Genomic DNA, 15,834 nt, shown 5'->3' on the forward strand with positions numbered 1-15,834 from the left:
GGACACAATAAGCACCGTTTTTCTAGAAAACAAGCTCCCATAACTCATCATGAAGGCCTCCCTTCTTCTCTTAGGCCTACCTGAGAGGTGCTGGAACTGAGTTTCGGTAAGTTCCAGATGAAAAAAAGCCTGAGACATCATTAGCTTATTATGTGAACATTCGCCCAATGAACCGTTTCCTGGGAATGAGTTGTGCTCAGAAAGTGGGACCTGCTTGTAATTTGCACTTCCTAAAATAATACGTGAACAAAACCTGCACTTCTGTGATGCAGTTCTCCAAACCAAAAATGTGTACATAAAGACCTATCGTGGGGGAAATCATGCGTATATGAGAATGAAAGGAACATTTTAAAAAATGTTTTATATTAGGTGAAACTGCTTGCAAAATGCACATGTTTTAACACAAATACAGTGGTACCTCGAGTTAAGTACTTAATTCGTTACGGAGGTCCGTTCTTAACCTGAAACTGTTCTTAACCTGAAGCTAATGGGGCCTCCTGCTTCCCCAGCGCCGCCAGAGCACGATTTCTGTTCTCATCCTGAAGCAAAGTTCTTAACCTGAGTTACTATTTCTGGGTTAGTGGAGTCAGTAACCTGAAGTGTATGTAACCCGAAGCGTATGTAACCCGAGGTACCACTGTATGCAGGTTAGGAGAAATGCTGTTTATATAATCACAAGCTTCTGTGGTTAACTGAATAATGAGAAATTGCCAGAAACCACCCATCCCAAACTACCAGCAGGCAGTGTTGGAAATGGCAAGACCAGAGGTCACTTTTCCGGGGTTGACCTCCAAACCAGAGTCAGCCCTGGACGCAAGATTGTGGAAGATGTTTTCATAGGGTGTTTCTGCAGTTGAACTGACCTCGATTCCCCCTAGATGATACCTAGTTAAAAACATTGCTGCTTCTCTCTGCCTCTCTCTTTCTCACTCACACAATACCCAAACCTGTGCAACTGCATTTCATCTAAGGAAAAGGAAAATGTTGTGATTTTAAAAAGCACACACTCAATAGATTCCCACAAATTGATTTCAAATGTGCCAGTAGAACATTTGGGTTTCTTTATCAAGTCCTATGTGAAGCTGCTGTTGCCAAGGTAACGGCGATACTTTTAATGACAGTAAAGGAAGCTTATAAAACTTGCACATTTTCATCGGCTATGAGACGGCTGGCCTCGCGCTACCTTACTTTTGTGGCACATGCTCTCTTTTGTACACAAGCTGGAATGTCTGGGGCTTTGTCGTCTAAGACAAATGCAGTCTAGCTTGCTTGCTGAACTGTGTCCCTATTTCTTCCAAGAGGAAAAAAATAGTTTTCAGGTAGCTAGTGTGTTGGTCCCGAGGGTTATCTGTGAGGCAAAGTCCGAGTCCAGTCCGAGGTTGAGGGTGCGGTATTGAGGCTGTCCATCAAAGCTGAAGCTGGGTCCAAGGCAGGGAGTCGGGTGAGGTCAGGAGATCTGGCAGGACAGGGTGCAGGCAGGAACAAGCTACCATCAACGTTGCTCCTGTAACTTGGGACTGAGGCTGGCCAGCTTTTATCTGCCCTGAGGCATAGGGTGGCCCCGGTCCACAGGTGACTCACCTCTCCTGGCCTGGAGGCGAGCACTCCTCCTGCGGGAACTTAGTTCCCTCTGCCTCTCTGCCCTGAGCCTCTGCAGCTCAGGAGAGGCTGGAGGATTACCAGACCCAGAGGCAACCTCAGCCTCACTTGACGGGGCTGAGAGTGGAGCACCTGCAGGCAATGGGTCCTCCATCACCTCAGGAGCCAGAGCAGACTCAGCTGGTGCCTGCACCTGAGGATCCAGCACAGGTGAGGATCCATCAGGCTCATGCCCCAGCCCCAGCTCAGCTGGTTCTGGAGGCGGGGAATCCTGTGCAGGCTGGGAAACTACAATTGATCCAGAATGCGGCAGCTAGACTGGTGACTGGGAGTGGCCACTGAGACCACATAACATCAGTCCTGAAAGACCTACATTGGCTCCCAGTACGTTGAGCACAATTCAAAGTGTTGGTGCTGACCCTCAATGCCCTCAGCCCAGTATACCTGAAGGAGAGTCTCCACCCCCATTGTTCAGCCTGGACACTGAGGTCCAGCTCTGAGGGCCTTCTGGCAGTTCCCTCCTTGTGAAAAGCTACAGGGAACCAGGCAGAGGGCCTTCTCGGTAGTGGCGCCTGCCCTGTGGAACGCCCTCCCATCAGATGTCAAGGAAACAAACAACTAGAAGAAGAGAAGAAGAGTTTAGATTTGATATCCTGCCTTTCACTCCCTTTAAGGAGTCTCAAAGCGGCTAACAATCTCCTTTCCCTTCCTCCCCCACAACAAACACTCTGTGAGGTGAGTGGGGCTGAGAGACTTCAGAGAAGTGTGACTGGCCCAAGGTCACCCAGCAGCTGCATGTGGAGGAGCGGAGACGCGAACCCGGTTCCCCAGATTACGAGACTATCGCTCTTAACCACTACACCACACTGGCTCTCAAACTACCTGACTTTTAGGAGACATCTGAAGGCAGCCCTGTTTAGGGAAGTTTTTAATGTTTGATGTTTTATAGTGTTTTTAATATTCTGTTGGGAGCCACTCAGAGTAGCTGGGGAAACCCAGCCGGATGAACGGGGTAATAATAATAATAATAATAATAATAATAATAATAATAATAATATTAATAATAATATGATGGCTGGAGACAGTATAACAAGATAGACAAGGCCGCTGGATCAGGCCAATGGCCCATGTAGTCCAGTATGATGTTCTCACTGTGGCCAACCCGATGGCTATAGGAATCAATTAACAACCCAATATTTTTTCATCCTATGTTGCCTGATTAAACCACACAACTCTGATGGGCAGTTTGTGGACAGCGCAATGAGATGCAAAAGCATTTACAGGTCATGAGCTTCACTGCCAATTCCATGGGTTTGAACTAAGTTCTCTTCTTAATGACTGCATGTCAAAAGCAAATGTATGGTAGTGCTAACTGCTGAGCAGATGGTTATGGAGGAGCATTCATATCAACCGTTCTGGTGCCACTTGCTTTGACAGACAGCAGACACTGCAGTTGGTGGTGCTGGCAGTCTGGCTCACTGAAGCCACCGAGTCCTGCTGAATCAACCCTGTTTGATTTGGGCTTCATCTAAAAACACAAGTAAAACTTATCAGCATAAAAATCCAAGAATTAGAATGGATCAATCATTTTAAAAGTTATCATAGCCTATCTAAAAATCTCCTCCAAGAGAGAATTCCACAACCGTGATGCTACCACTGAAAAGGCTCTGTCCCTGGTATCCATCAGTTAAATGCTTGCAATGCTGGGGCACAGAACAGAGCGCTAGATGCCAATCTTAGGGGCTGGGTAGATTCACATGGGTGAGGAAACTCCGTATGACATTCTGTTTGTGTTGTTGCTGTTCCTATGTTTTTGTATACCCTGCTGGAAGCCATTCAGAGTGGCTGGGGCAACCCAATCAGATGGGTGGGGTGCAATCAATCAATCGATCAATCAGTAAAATTCCCCAACCTACTATCCCCCAGATGCTTTGCACTACAACTCCCACCATTGCTGAACCTGGCTGGAGTTGATTGGAATTGTAGTCCAAAGTATCTGGAGAGCACCTTGTTGGGGAAAGCTGATTTAAAGAAGGGCCTGCACCCATCTGAATCTTTTTTTTTTAATATAAATAATATTTATTAAAATTTTAAAGGTTACAAAAAGAAAAAGTAAAAACACCATATTAAACAAAAACAAAACAACACATCACAATAAGGAAAAAAGAAAAAAAAGAAAAAGAACAAAGAAAAAACAGAAAAATAAAATCCATTAAAAAACACAGCGAATCTTCCCATAACTTATTTTTCATTTGCTTGTTTCCTTGACCTCCTCACACCTCCCTTTTTTGTATTCTAGTTCGGTTAACTATTTCAGCAAATCCTTTCCATCTTTTCCAATTTTTGTCCTGTAATTTATCTTAATATAATGTAACTTTACTTTCCCTCCTTTCACCAATTTACAGTCTGTTTTTTCCTAAACCTTTATACCATTTCTGCTAAAACCACATAACTTCATTCCAACATCCTTCTAACATTCATTAATTTTACAATGTTTCTGTAGATAGTCTTTAAATTTCTTCCAATCTTCCTCCACCGACTCTTCTCCCTGGTCTCGGATTCTGCCAGTCATTTCCGCCACTTCCATGTAGTCCATCACCATCACCATCACCATCCATTCTTCCCGGGTGGGTAGATCTTGTGTCTTCCAGTACTTTGCAATAAGTATTCTTGCTGCTGTTGTAGCATACATAAAGAAAATTCTATCCTTCTTTGGCACCAATTTGCACCCATCTGAATCTATCGGAACCCCAAGACTGGCACCCAATGTTCTGCTTTAGATCAGTCAGCCTAAACTGTTCAGGGCTTTAAATTGGAAATGAACTGGTAATAACCAATGAAATTGGCAAGGGATCATTCCAATATGCATTAGCCATCTTGCCCATGCTAGCATCCTGAGGGCTACTTTAAAAAATAATAATAATATATATATATATTTTGCATTTCTGAATTGTTTTAAAAGACCGTTTCATATAGAGAACTATGGTAGCCCAGTCCATACATGTTGCACTGCAGCATCAATTTCATTTATTCAGTCTCTTGGATTTAGGCATTCCTTTGCCGCTGTCTTGTAACACCCCACAGAAACAGTGTCAAACTTACAGCACAGCAATCTCACTGGTAACTCTAATAGATACTCTTTGAGCCAAAGCTGTGATATTAGCAGAAACACCCATTGCCCAGGGAAGGCATTTGTCATCAGAAGTCTTTGTGCTATAACCATGGTGGCACTGATTGCACCAATTGCCGGGTACCGTTCACCAGAGTCACACATATAATTGACAAAAGGTGAGGACTGGGGAAAGTATCTTGCTTATGCACTACTCACCGATTGAATGCCGTTTAATTGCACATGTCAGTTGCTTTCCAGGTGAGTGACAAATAATGCCAGTGAAACAGTCTGGAATTCAGACTCTCGTGGCCTGCAGGAAGCTTTCCTCACTCCCTCAAAGAAGCCCATTATACTTACCAAAAGGACCACGAATGAGACTGATTGTGCCAAGAATATTCTGCCTTGGATGAATGAGGTTGACACACTTGAAAGGTCTTGATGAGTGCTGTTCCAGCATTCAAGGGTGCTAGCTGGACAGTTAATCCACATCAGAGAAGTCTGGACCATGGGGCAAAATTAGCATGTCACAGGTGGCTAGGAAAGATCAGTCCACTGTCCCCATGAATGGCACGCGAGTGGTGAGCAATGGAGGGTGGTCTATTAGGGCACACAAGGCACTGCTCCCCTAACCTCAGTCTGCTATCAGCCAGCCCTCACTCACATGCTGTCATGAATGAGCCAGACCCCAGGAGAAGTTTGCAGCTAGCTCCCAGTGAAGAGAGGAGCCAGGAGGACAGAGGGTTATCTACAAGACAAGAGAATTATAGTCATGAGCCAACTCCCCCACACGTAGGAATGCCAACTGATAGCAATGTACAGTGGTACCTCGGGTTAAGAACTTAATTCGTTCCGGAGGTCCGTTTTTAACCTGAAACTGTTCTTAACCTGAAGCATCACTTTAGCTAATGGGGCCTCCCGCTGCTGCTGCGCCGCTGCTGTGTGATTTCTGTTCTCATCCTGAAGCAAAGTTCTTAACCCGAGGTACTATTTCTGGGTTAGAGGAGTCTGTAACCTGAAGCGCATGTAACCCGAGGTACCACTGTATTAGAGAGCCAGCCAGCAGCTTGCCAGCATGCTAGTGAAGAGCAAAATGCAGGAGTTAGAAATGAAACCAGCTTAGAAAGTGGGAAAGAGCATGGAAGTAAACTCTCAGAGAATGAGGAAGAGGTGAGAGCTGACCCCCTCTCCCCTAGGTCTAGGCGTATGGGGCATCCTCAAGACAGAATACGTCACAAGACGAAGTTTGGCTACTTCTGGCCTTGCCGGAAACATCCACCTTAGAAGGGACATCTTTCATTAATGGACGATGGCTGTGCTCGCCGCTCCGATGAAATTTGTTGCTTTTGCAATAAATCTTCCTTTTAATTAACTCCGCTCTTTGTGTCATCAAGACTCTCTGACACATGCCTTCTTACTTACAAACAGTTATAGAATCATAGAATTGTAGAGTTGGGACCCAGGATGTCATCTAGTCTAGGAATCTCAATTAGGTCAAATACCTCCAAGGAAGGAGAGCCCACCACCATCTGAGGGAGTCTGTTCCACTGTCAAACAGCTCTTACAGTCAGAAAGTTCTTCCTGATATTTAGCTGGAATCTCTGTTTTTGGAATTTGAATCCATTGGTTTGGGCTGTCATCCTCCTCCTTAGTTTCAGTGTTGCCTTTGCAGGACTTGGCAGGGAGGAAGATGGGGACAAAGCTAGAAGCAACTAGCTCTGCCTGTCATTGGCTACGGCGCCACCTACCGTTGGGCTCCTGGCCTTCTGCCCCACCAGTTCCAATGGGCAACAACCATCTTTATCTTCTTCACATGGCCTTATGGGCAGATTGACTTGGGCTGTGTTGCCATCATATGTTTTCCCATCGTTGCTCCAAGTTATTGGCTTTCAGGGGAGGAAAACTGGAAGATCACATAGTTAAGGCTGCCTAAAGGTGATGGAGTCAGGACGCTAGTGCTGCTGTGGGTTGAACCACAGGGCCTAGGACTTGCAGATCAGAAGGTCAGTGGTTCGAAACCCCGCGACGGGGTGAGCTCCCATCACTCGGTCCCTGCTCCTGCCAACCTAGCAGTTCAAAAGCATGTCAAAGTGCAAGTAGATAAATACCGCTCTGGCGGGAAGGTAAATGGCGTTTCCGTGCGCTGCTCTGGTTCACCAGAAGTGGCTTAGTCACGCTGGCCACATGACCCAGAAGCTGTACGCCGGCTCCCTCAGCCAATAAAGCGAGATGAGCGCCGCAACCCCAGAGTCAGCCACGACTGGACCTCATGGTCAGGGGTCCCTTTACCTTTACCTTTAAAGGTGATAGAAAGAAGTTGACAAGAGGACCGCCATATTTTTAAAGCAGGAGACTTGTGATTCAGGCTTGATGGAGGCCTCTCCACCCTCAGTGATGCCACTCTGACCATCTCACCCTTCCAGAAAGCACTCTTCTCCCCCAATTCAGATCCAGGAGCAGAGCTAGGAACAACATCTAGGCCAGAAGGACAGGGAAGCTGCGAACATGTAGTTCTTCCTTCAGACAACTAACTTGCTGGAAGTTAGCGGTCCCATGGTGTCTAGAGAGTTGCTTGAGGTTTTTGCTCTTATGGCAGGTGTTCCAGACACTGAAGAAACGGCCACCTGGTAGCCCCCAAAAGTAAAAAAAATAAAAATACACAAACACACCAAACTACAACTGGACAACATAGTCCTTTATACCACTGGAGCAGGAAAACAGTGTCTTTGTATTACATGGTGTACAGCAGCTGGTTCAATTTTTTACAATGATTTCTCACTTTGCCAGCCTTTTCCACTATCCCTTGCAATCCTTTAATGGGAGCTGTAAACCCCCATGTTCCTTCCTTTGCTGAAAAGGGCCCTCATTTCCTCCGTCTTATCTTCTGTTTCAAAGGCTTGTGTTTCAGCCTGACGGATTTCACCTCCGCTCCTTGTAACAATAGCCATTTCTGGTCTGAGAGACCCTGACTTTCCTGAGAAAGGCCAGTGCCGCTGGATAATGAGGAAGCCTGCTTCACCTCTCTGGCCAAGACACTTGATAGAACCCAGGTAAATTGGGCAAAAGTATCTGGCAATTTCTTAGCTAACACTGTCAAAGTCATGTCTTTTAACTAGGCAGTTAAAAATAATAAAAAAGTAAAACCAGCATTACCTTTGCAAATGTATCCAGCATTGACATACCTGTTGGTTGAAGGAAAAAATAGGTATATGAAGGAAAATTTCTGGATGTGGGGGGAGTAGTTTTCGGTGAGAGGACCCCAGCAGAGATTTAAAATCACAAAACATGCAGCAAAGTAAAGTGAGGGAATGTAGGATGTTAGACCTTTAAAACACCCCCTTGTGAGTTCCAAAACTTCCCTCTTCATCTAGCGTAGAAAACCCCCCATACATTTGGTAAGTTAAAAATTGGTTTACTTACAAACTCTTCAAAGGTCAGCTTCATGTGCTTTTCCATACATCAGTCAGAAAGGTTGCACAGGCAGTAAAACGTGGCTTAGTTGCAAAGTGGTGAAACTCCTTAATTATTGGTACAGGAACTCAAGAGAGGCTTGTTAGAGCCATACAGCTAAGCTGGAGCAACCAGCTTAGCCTCTTCACACACAGCCTTCCTGCTCTGTGTTTCAGTTAGCCAGCCATGCCTTTCTTGGTATAAAATATTGATAGGAGGGGAAAAGCCCAATGCAGACTTTAAAAACAGTACATGTAATATAATTACCAAAATACAGGTAAAACCAACAGATTTTACACAACTTTCAGAAGACATCTGAAGGCAGCCCTGTGTCGAGAAGTTTTTAATGGTTGACGTTTAATGTTTTCATATGTGCTGTAAGCTGCCCAGAGTGGCTGGGGGAACCCAGTCAGATGGGTGGAATATAAAACAACAACAACAAAAAATGTAAATAACAAAATTACATAACTGGGGAGGCTTGCTTAAATAAAAAAGATTTTAGCAGGCAGCAGAAACAATATGATGAAATCACCTGCCTAATATCAAGAGGCAGGGAGTTCCCAAGGACAGGTGGTGGCACACCAAAAAAACCCTATTTCTTGCAAGGGCAGAATGAACATTTCATGCCAGATGTAACAGAGGGGTGTGTGTGCGTGTGTATGTGTTATCCTTAAAGAGTATGAAACAATTTACAGATAGTTTGTGAGGCATCATTGTCTTGTGTGCAGCTCCTAGGAGTTTAGCCCTGGAAACAGGGGCGTATGCAGCGGGTTGGATAGGTTGCCCCCCAGCAAGGGCGCAGGCCTAGGGGGCACCAAAATCGCCCCCCTCCACTCTGGCTCTGGGTGGCTAGGAGCCCGTCCGTCTGTCCACATGCTCCCCAGGCTGTTCCACGGATGCGGTGGGTGGCCAGGTGAGGTGCACAGGCTCCTCTGGGTGGAGGAATCTGGTCACTGGCCTGGGCTATCACAGCAGCCCTGCAGGGCCCAGGAGAGAAGAAAGATGGAGGGAATGGGTGAGAGTTGCAGGAGGAGGATAAAGGAAGGGAGGAAAGAGGCAGAAGGGAAAGCAGTGAGCAGAGGGAGGCAGGAAGGCAGGTCACTGGTGGAGCAGGACAGGAGATGAAAAGCAAACTTTTTGAGTTTCTGGTCCATGGTCTCTTCCGGCTTCAGAGGCACTGACACATCAACTTGCCAAGGGGGCAAAGGAGCCTAGATATGCTTCTGTCTGGAAAGATGGAACTCCTAGATATCTTCTCTCACCCAAAGCCTCAACTGATTTTGGGCTCTCTATAAAATAGACTTGGATTACAGTGGTACCTTAATTTGTTGTGGAGGTCTGTTCTTAACCTGAAACTGTTCTTAACCTGAGGTTCCACTTTAGCTAATCGGGCCTGCTGGTGCCGCTGTGCCGCACGATTTCTGTTCTCATCCTGAAGCAAAGTTCTTAACCCGAGGTACTACTTCTGGGTTAACGGAGTCTGTAACCTGAAGCGTCTGTAACCTGAAGCATCTGTAACCTGAGGTATCACTGTAATAGTTAGGAAAGCTAGACATCAGTTTCCCAGAACATTTCAATCTGATCTTACCTTTCATTACCGTTTCAAACTTGCTTGGTCGAAAAGAAGAGCAGCTAATTCTACTCAAAACAACAACATCTAATAATGTCATTGCACGCCAGAGTTGTGTTTTACATGGTTTGAATTTGCTTTCTCTCCAAAGACATCCCCCCTTCCTCTGTGTGTCTTAGGAGATAATAAAGCAGTGCGTAGGCTGTTTAAAAATAAATCCTCATCAAGTTGGGGTGGAAAGCGATGACAGAATTCCTTCCTGATCTTGAAAAGCTGTCAAACCTGGATATAATTCCAATGGCTAGCTCTGCTCAGCACCAGTGCTTTGGCATGAAAGGGAAGCCCACACATCCACACACTGGGATTTTCACACCGTTTGCTTTAAAATTAAGCTGCATCCATGCAAATGGGTTTGGTGCAAAGATTCATGAAACAGCACCATGTCTGGCTCCTGCAAGGCATCTCTGCAGGGCTACTTTAACACAAGACGAAATTGTGTTTTTTTTAAAAAAATGAGAATTTCAGGCCCAGCATTGAGTGTTGTTTTTTTAATAAACAATCCCAAGGCTTTCCAAAGGGTTGTCCAATGCCCCTTGTTGTTTAGTCGTTTAGTCGTGTCCGACTCTTCGTGACCCCATGGTCCAGAACATGCCAGGCACTCCTGTCTTCCACTGCCTCCCGCAGTTTGGTCAAACTCATGCTGGTAGCTTCAAGAACACTATCCAACCATCTCGTCCTCTGTCGTCCCCTTCTCCTTGTGCCCTCCATCTTTCCCAACATCAGGGTCTTTTCCAGGGAGTCTTCTCTTCTCATGAGATGGCCAAAGTATTGGAGCCTCAGCTTCAGGATCTGTCCTTCCAGTGAGCACTCAGGGCTGACTTCCTTCAGAATGGAGAGGTCTGATCTTCTTGCAGTCCATGGGACTCTCAAGAGTCTCCTCCAACACCATAATTCAAAAGCATCAATTCTTCGGCGATCAGCCTTCTTTATGGTCCAGCTCTCACTTCCATACATCACTACAGGGAAAACCATAGCTTTAACTATACAGACCTTTGTTGGCAAGGTGATGTCTCTACCTTTTAAGATGCTCCAATGCCCCTTACTTTAAAGCAATAATGGGGTGTGTGGCTCTCCAGATGTGTTTGGACCATGACTCTCATTATCCCTGACTATTGGCCATATTGGTTGGGGCTGATGGGAGATGAAGTACAACAAACTCTGGAAGCGACATGTTCCCCATCACCACTTTAAAGGGTTAAGGTTAAGGATGTATTGGGAAAAATGAAGGCGACATAAGACAAAAAATTGTTTGTCCTGGGTGTGGGGATTAAAAAGCAACAGGAAAAGGATGCCTTTATCAGGACCAATGTATCACTATGAAGCCCAATCAGAGTGAGGACAAACTGTCCTGCTCTCCATTTGGTGTCTTCTGAATAAAATAAAGGCATACAGTAGCAACCAAGATCACTACTGCTACCACTTCACTCCCATTTCCACCTCCTAATTCTCTCTCTCTCTCCCTGCAGCCTGGTGTAGTGGTTAAGAATGGTAGACTCGTAATCTGGTGAACCGGGTTCGTTTCCCCGCTCCTCCACATGCAGCTGCTGGGTGACCTTGGGCTAGTCACACTTATCTGAAGTCTCTCAGCTCCACTCACCTCACAGAGTGTTTGTTGTGGGGGAGGAAGGGAAAGGAGAATGTGAGCAGCTTTGAGACTCCTTTGGGTAGTGATAAAACGGGATATCAAATCCAAACTCCAACTCCAACTCCTCCTCCTCCTCCTCCTCTTCTTCTTTCTCTCTCTCTCTCTCCCCATATGCAACCTATGGGCAGGATGCTGAAGTCAGAGGGGAATTTTAGCTCAGAACCAGCTTCAGCACCATCATGTCTCAACTCCTCCCCCAACATCTCTTTTGGCCGTAAGAGGCCAATGCTATTATTAGGACCAATCAAATTGTCACAAAGTCATAGAATCATAGCTTGTAGAGTTGGAAGGGATCCTAATGGTCCCTTGCAATGCAGGAATCTCAACTAAGACATCCATGACAGGCGGCCATCCAACCTTTGCTCAAAAGCCTCCAATGAAGGAGAATTCAGCACCTCCCGAAGGAGTCCGTTCCATTGTCCAGCAGCTTTAACTTCCTGATGTTTAGTCGGAATCTTGTAACTTGAAGCCTTTGGTTTGGGTCCTAGCCTCTGGAGCAGGAGAAAACCAGCTTGTTCCATCTTCCAGGTGACAGCCCTTGATATATTTGAAGATGACTATCATATCTCTCCGCGGTCTTTTCCAGGCTAAGCATGCTCAGCTCCCTAAAGCATCCCTCATAATAAGGCTTGGTTTCCAGACCCTTGATCATCTTGGTTGCCCTCCTCTGCACACATTCCAGCTTGTCAATATCCTTCTTATTTTTATTTTGTTGTACATAATTTTTTTTATTAATTTAAATCCATACACAATCCTAGGTACATCTACAGCCTTAAATAATTATACCATTAAATATTGATTTAAACTTGTATTTGTACATGCTCTTTTCTTATAATTTCTAACTAAACAAAAATAAACCAAAGTAAAAAATCCAGTAAACTAAATTCAATATCCTTCTTAAATTTGGACGTACAGACTTGGACACAGTGTTCCAGGTGTGTTCTGACCAGGTCAGATTAGAGTGGTACCATTACTTCCCTTGATCTGGACACTAGACTTCTGTTGATGCAGCCTAGAATAGCATTAGCCTTTTTTGATGCTGCATCACACTGTTGATTCATGTTAAACTTGTAGTCTACTAAGTCCCCAAGATCCTTTCCACATGTCCTACTGGCAAGCCAGGAATCCCTCATCTTATATAAGTGCAGCTGGTTCTTCCTGCCTAAGTGCAGAACCTTACATTTGGCCTTATTGAAATTCATTTTGTTAGTTTGGGCTCAGTTCTCCAGTCCGTTAAGGTCGTATTGAATCTCGAGTCTGTCTGCTGTGCCCTTAGCTACCCCTCCTAGTTTGGAGTCATCTGTAAATATAATGAGAGTGCCCCTCAATCAATTCATTCATCCAACTTCTAAGTTCTCCTGAAGTCTTCCTCAAATTTGATCATACAAACAGAGGTAGAAGTAGGGAGGGAGAGAGAGGAGGGAAGAGAGAGAGAGAGTTAGAAAAGAGAAAAGAGGTGACCCTATAAATTCAGAAAATCCACAGTTTAGTCTTTGGCACATGCCTGAAATTTCTAGAGAGCAGCTTCCAGTCTGTGCAGATATTGCTGATCTCGCTGGGTGAAGATACCTGTATTGTATTGTTTAGGCTGTGACAAATATTGATGCATGCCTCCTCCTGCAAACAAAAAAATAGAAAAACTCCCACTTTCAGTGTGAACCCATGACTGTATGTACTTTATCTTAAAAGTGATGCTGTTGTCATCACTTTGATGTGTAGTTAAGACTGATGGCATAACCCTGATCTTAGTTTACACTTCCTGTGTTACTAGAGATCAAAGGCTGGAGAGATCCATGTGGCAGCTCTTCAATTTTGCATGTGTAATGCAATTCCGAGTCACAGCTTGATATAACAACATGGTGCTCCCCCCCCCCACAAAGTCTTTTCCTTTAGGCAATGTACATTCGGAGCAGTCAGCTACCATTCGGGCCTGCATTGTAACTGATCAGTTCTACTATTCCAGTAGTGACTTTGGAAATAAAATCATCTATTCATGGTCCACATCTGCTTGTACTGTGATCAGGTTATGCATTACTAATCCTCTAGGAACAGGCAGAGTGAGGGGTAGTGAATCTTTTCCAGTGCAATGACACAGGAAGCTATCATCAGTGAATTTCTATTTTATTTTATGCTTATTGCATTTATAGTCTACATTACCTCCAAGCTTGAAGGCATCACAAGTGCTTCCTCTGCACCCCATCTGAAGGACATAAGAAGAGCCTGCTGGATCTGCCAATGGCCCATCTTAGTCTAGCATCCTGTTCTCACAGTGGCCAACCAGACGCCTGGGGGAAACCAACACACAGGAACTGAGCCCTCTCCCTTCCTGTGGTTTCCAGAAACTGGTATTCAGAAGCATTGCTGCCTTCAGGGCATAGCGATCATGGATAGAAGCCATTGCTAGCCATATCCTCCATAAATGTATCTAATCCTCTTTTAAAACTATTTAACTTAATGGCCTTCACTTCATGGCCATAGCTTAACTATGCACCGTGTAAAAAGTACTTAATTCTATCTGTCCTGAATTTTCCAACATTCAGCTTTATTTGGTGTCTACAAGCTCCAGTGTTTTGAGAGTGTTTGTTTCCCTATCCATTTTCGCCATGCATAATTTTTGTAAAGTTCTATCGTGTCACCTCTTAATTTGTTTTTTCTCTAAACTAAAAAGTCCCAAACAATGCAACCTGTCTTCATAGAGGAGTTGGTCTGTTCCCTTGATCATTCTGGCAGCCTTTTTCTGAAGTTTTTCCGACCCAAAGTATCCTTTCTGAGAGGAGGTGTCCAGAACTGTACATCGCTCCAAATGTTGGGGCACAAAAAGATCTGTATAATACTTGCAAATTTATTTTCAATTCGTTCCCTAATGAACCCTGGTATGGAATTTGCTGTTTCCATGGCTGCTGCGCACTGAGTTGACATCTTCATCGGACTATCTTCTATAACCCCAAGGTCTTGTTCTTGGTCCTTTCACCCGATGATATGTGAAAGATATTTTTGCCCTAACATGCATCGCTTTACACTTGTTTACATTGAATTGCATTTGCCATTTTGCCACCATTCACTCAGCTTGGAGAGGTCCTTTTGGAGCTCTTCACAATCTCGTTTTGTTTTAATGACCCCGAACAACTTAGTATCATCAGCAAACCGGCCACCTCACTGCTCACTCTATCTCTAGATTGTTTAAGCTAAAGGTAAAGGAGGCCGACTCTGGGGTATTGTGGTAAATTAAAGGTAAATTAAATTAAAGGTAAATCGTGACCGACTCTGGGGTTGCGGCGCTCATCTCGCTTTATTGGCTGAGGGAGCCGGCGTACAGCTTCCGGGTCATGTGGCCAGCATGACTAAGCTGCTTCTGGCAAACCAGAGCAGCGCACGGAAACGCTGTTTACCTTCCCGCTGGAGTGGTACCTACTTATCTACTTGCACTTTGACGTGCTTTTGAACTGCTAGGTTGGCAGGAGCAGGGACCGAGCAACGGGAGATCACCCTGTCGCGGGGATTCGAACTGCCAACCTTCTGATCGGCAAGTCCTAGGCTCTGTGGTTTAACCCACAGCGCCACTCGCGTCCCTATGTCCTTCATAGCCTCCACCAATTTTCCAGGGACATATGTTAAACTAACCAGCCTGTAATTTCCAGGATCCCCCTGGATTCCTTTTCTAAATTTGGCATTACGTTGGCTACTATCCAGTCCTAGGGTATAAGAGGTTGACCCAGGGGGCAAGTTATATATTATTGTTAGAAGATTAGCATTTTCACATTTGAGGTTTTTTGAGACTCTCAGAAGGATGCCAACTGGACCCAGAGTTTCGGCAGTTTTAATTTTGTCTGTTGGTCTAGAACTTCATTACTTTTTTTATAATATATTTATTAAAATTTTCAATATTAATACAGTAAAAAGAAAATCAAAAAGAAAAAAGAAAAATGTAACAAAAATACAAAACAGAAAATACTTAAAAACACACAAAATTTCAATAACTTATTTTTCATTAACTTATTTCCCAGACCTCCTCGTACCTCCCTTTTTTGTATTCCAATTCAATTGTTAGTTCAGCAAATCCTTATCAATATTTTTTTAACCTACTTCTAAACCTTTTTTCCGTATTCTCTTATAACATTACAGCTGAAAACCACTTAATTTCTATCCGACATCATTCTAACATTCATTAATTTTATAATATTTCTGTAAATAGTCTTTAAATTTCTTCCAGTCTTCTTCCGCGGACTCTTCTCCCTGGTCTCGGATTCTGCCAGTCATTTCTGCCAGTCCCATATAGTCTATCACCTTCATCTGCCATTCTTCCAGAGTGGGTAGATCCTGTGTCTTCCAGTACTTCGCAACAAGTATTCTTGCTGCTGTTGTAGCATACATAAAAAAAGTTCTATCCTTCTTTGACACCAA

At 44.5% G+C, this 15,834-nt stretch overlaps 1 long non-coding RNA gene across 1 annotated transcript in view; it reads right to left on the reverse strand.

Moving 5' to 3' along the window:
- LOC310831832 overlaps positions 1-15,834 on the reverse strand; it is a 301,862-nt gene that overhangs the window by 209,556 nt on the left and 76,472 nt on the right. The window lies entirely within an intron of this gene.

This window comes from Podarcis gaigeae, assembly GCF_964106915.1.
Source record: "Podarcis gaigeae genome assembly, chromosome: 14".
NCBI classification, from domain to species: domain Eukaryota; kingdom Metazoa; phylum Chordata; class Lepidosauria; order Squamata; family Lacertidae; genus Podarcis; species Podarcis gaigeae.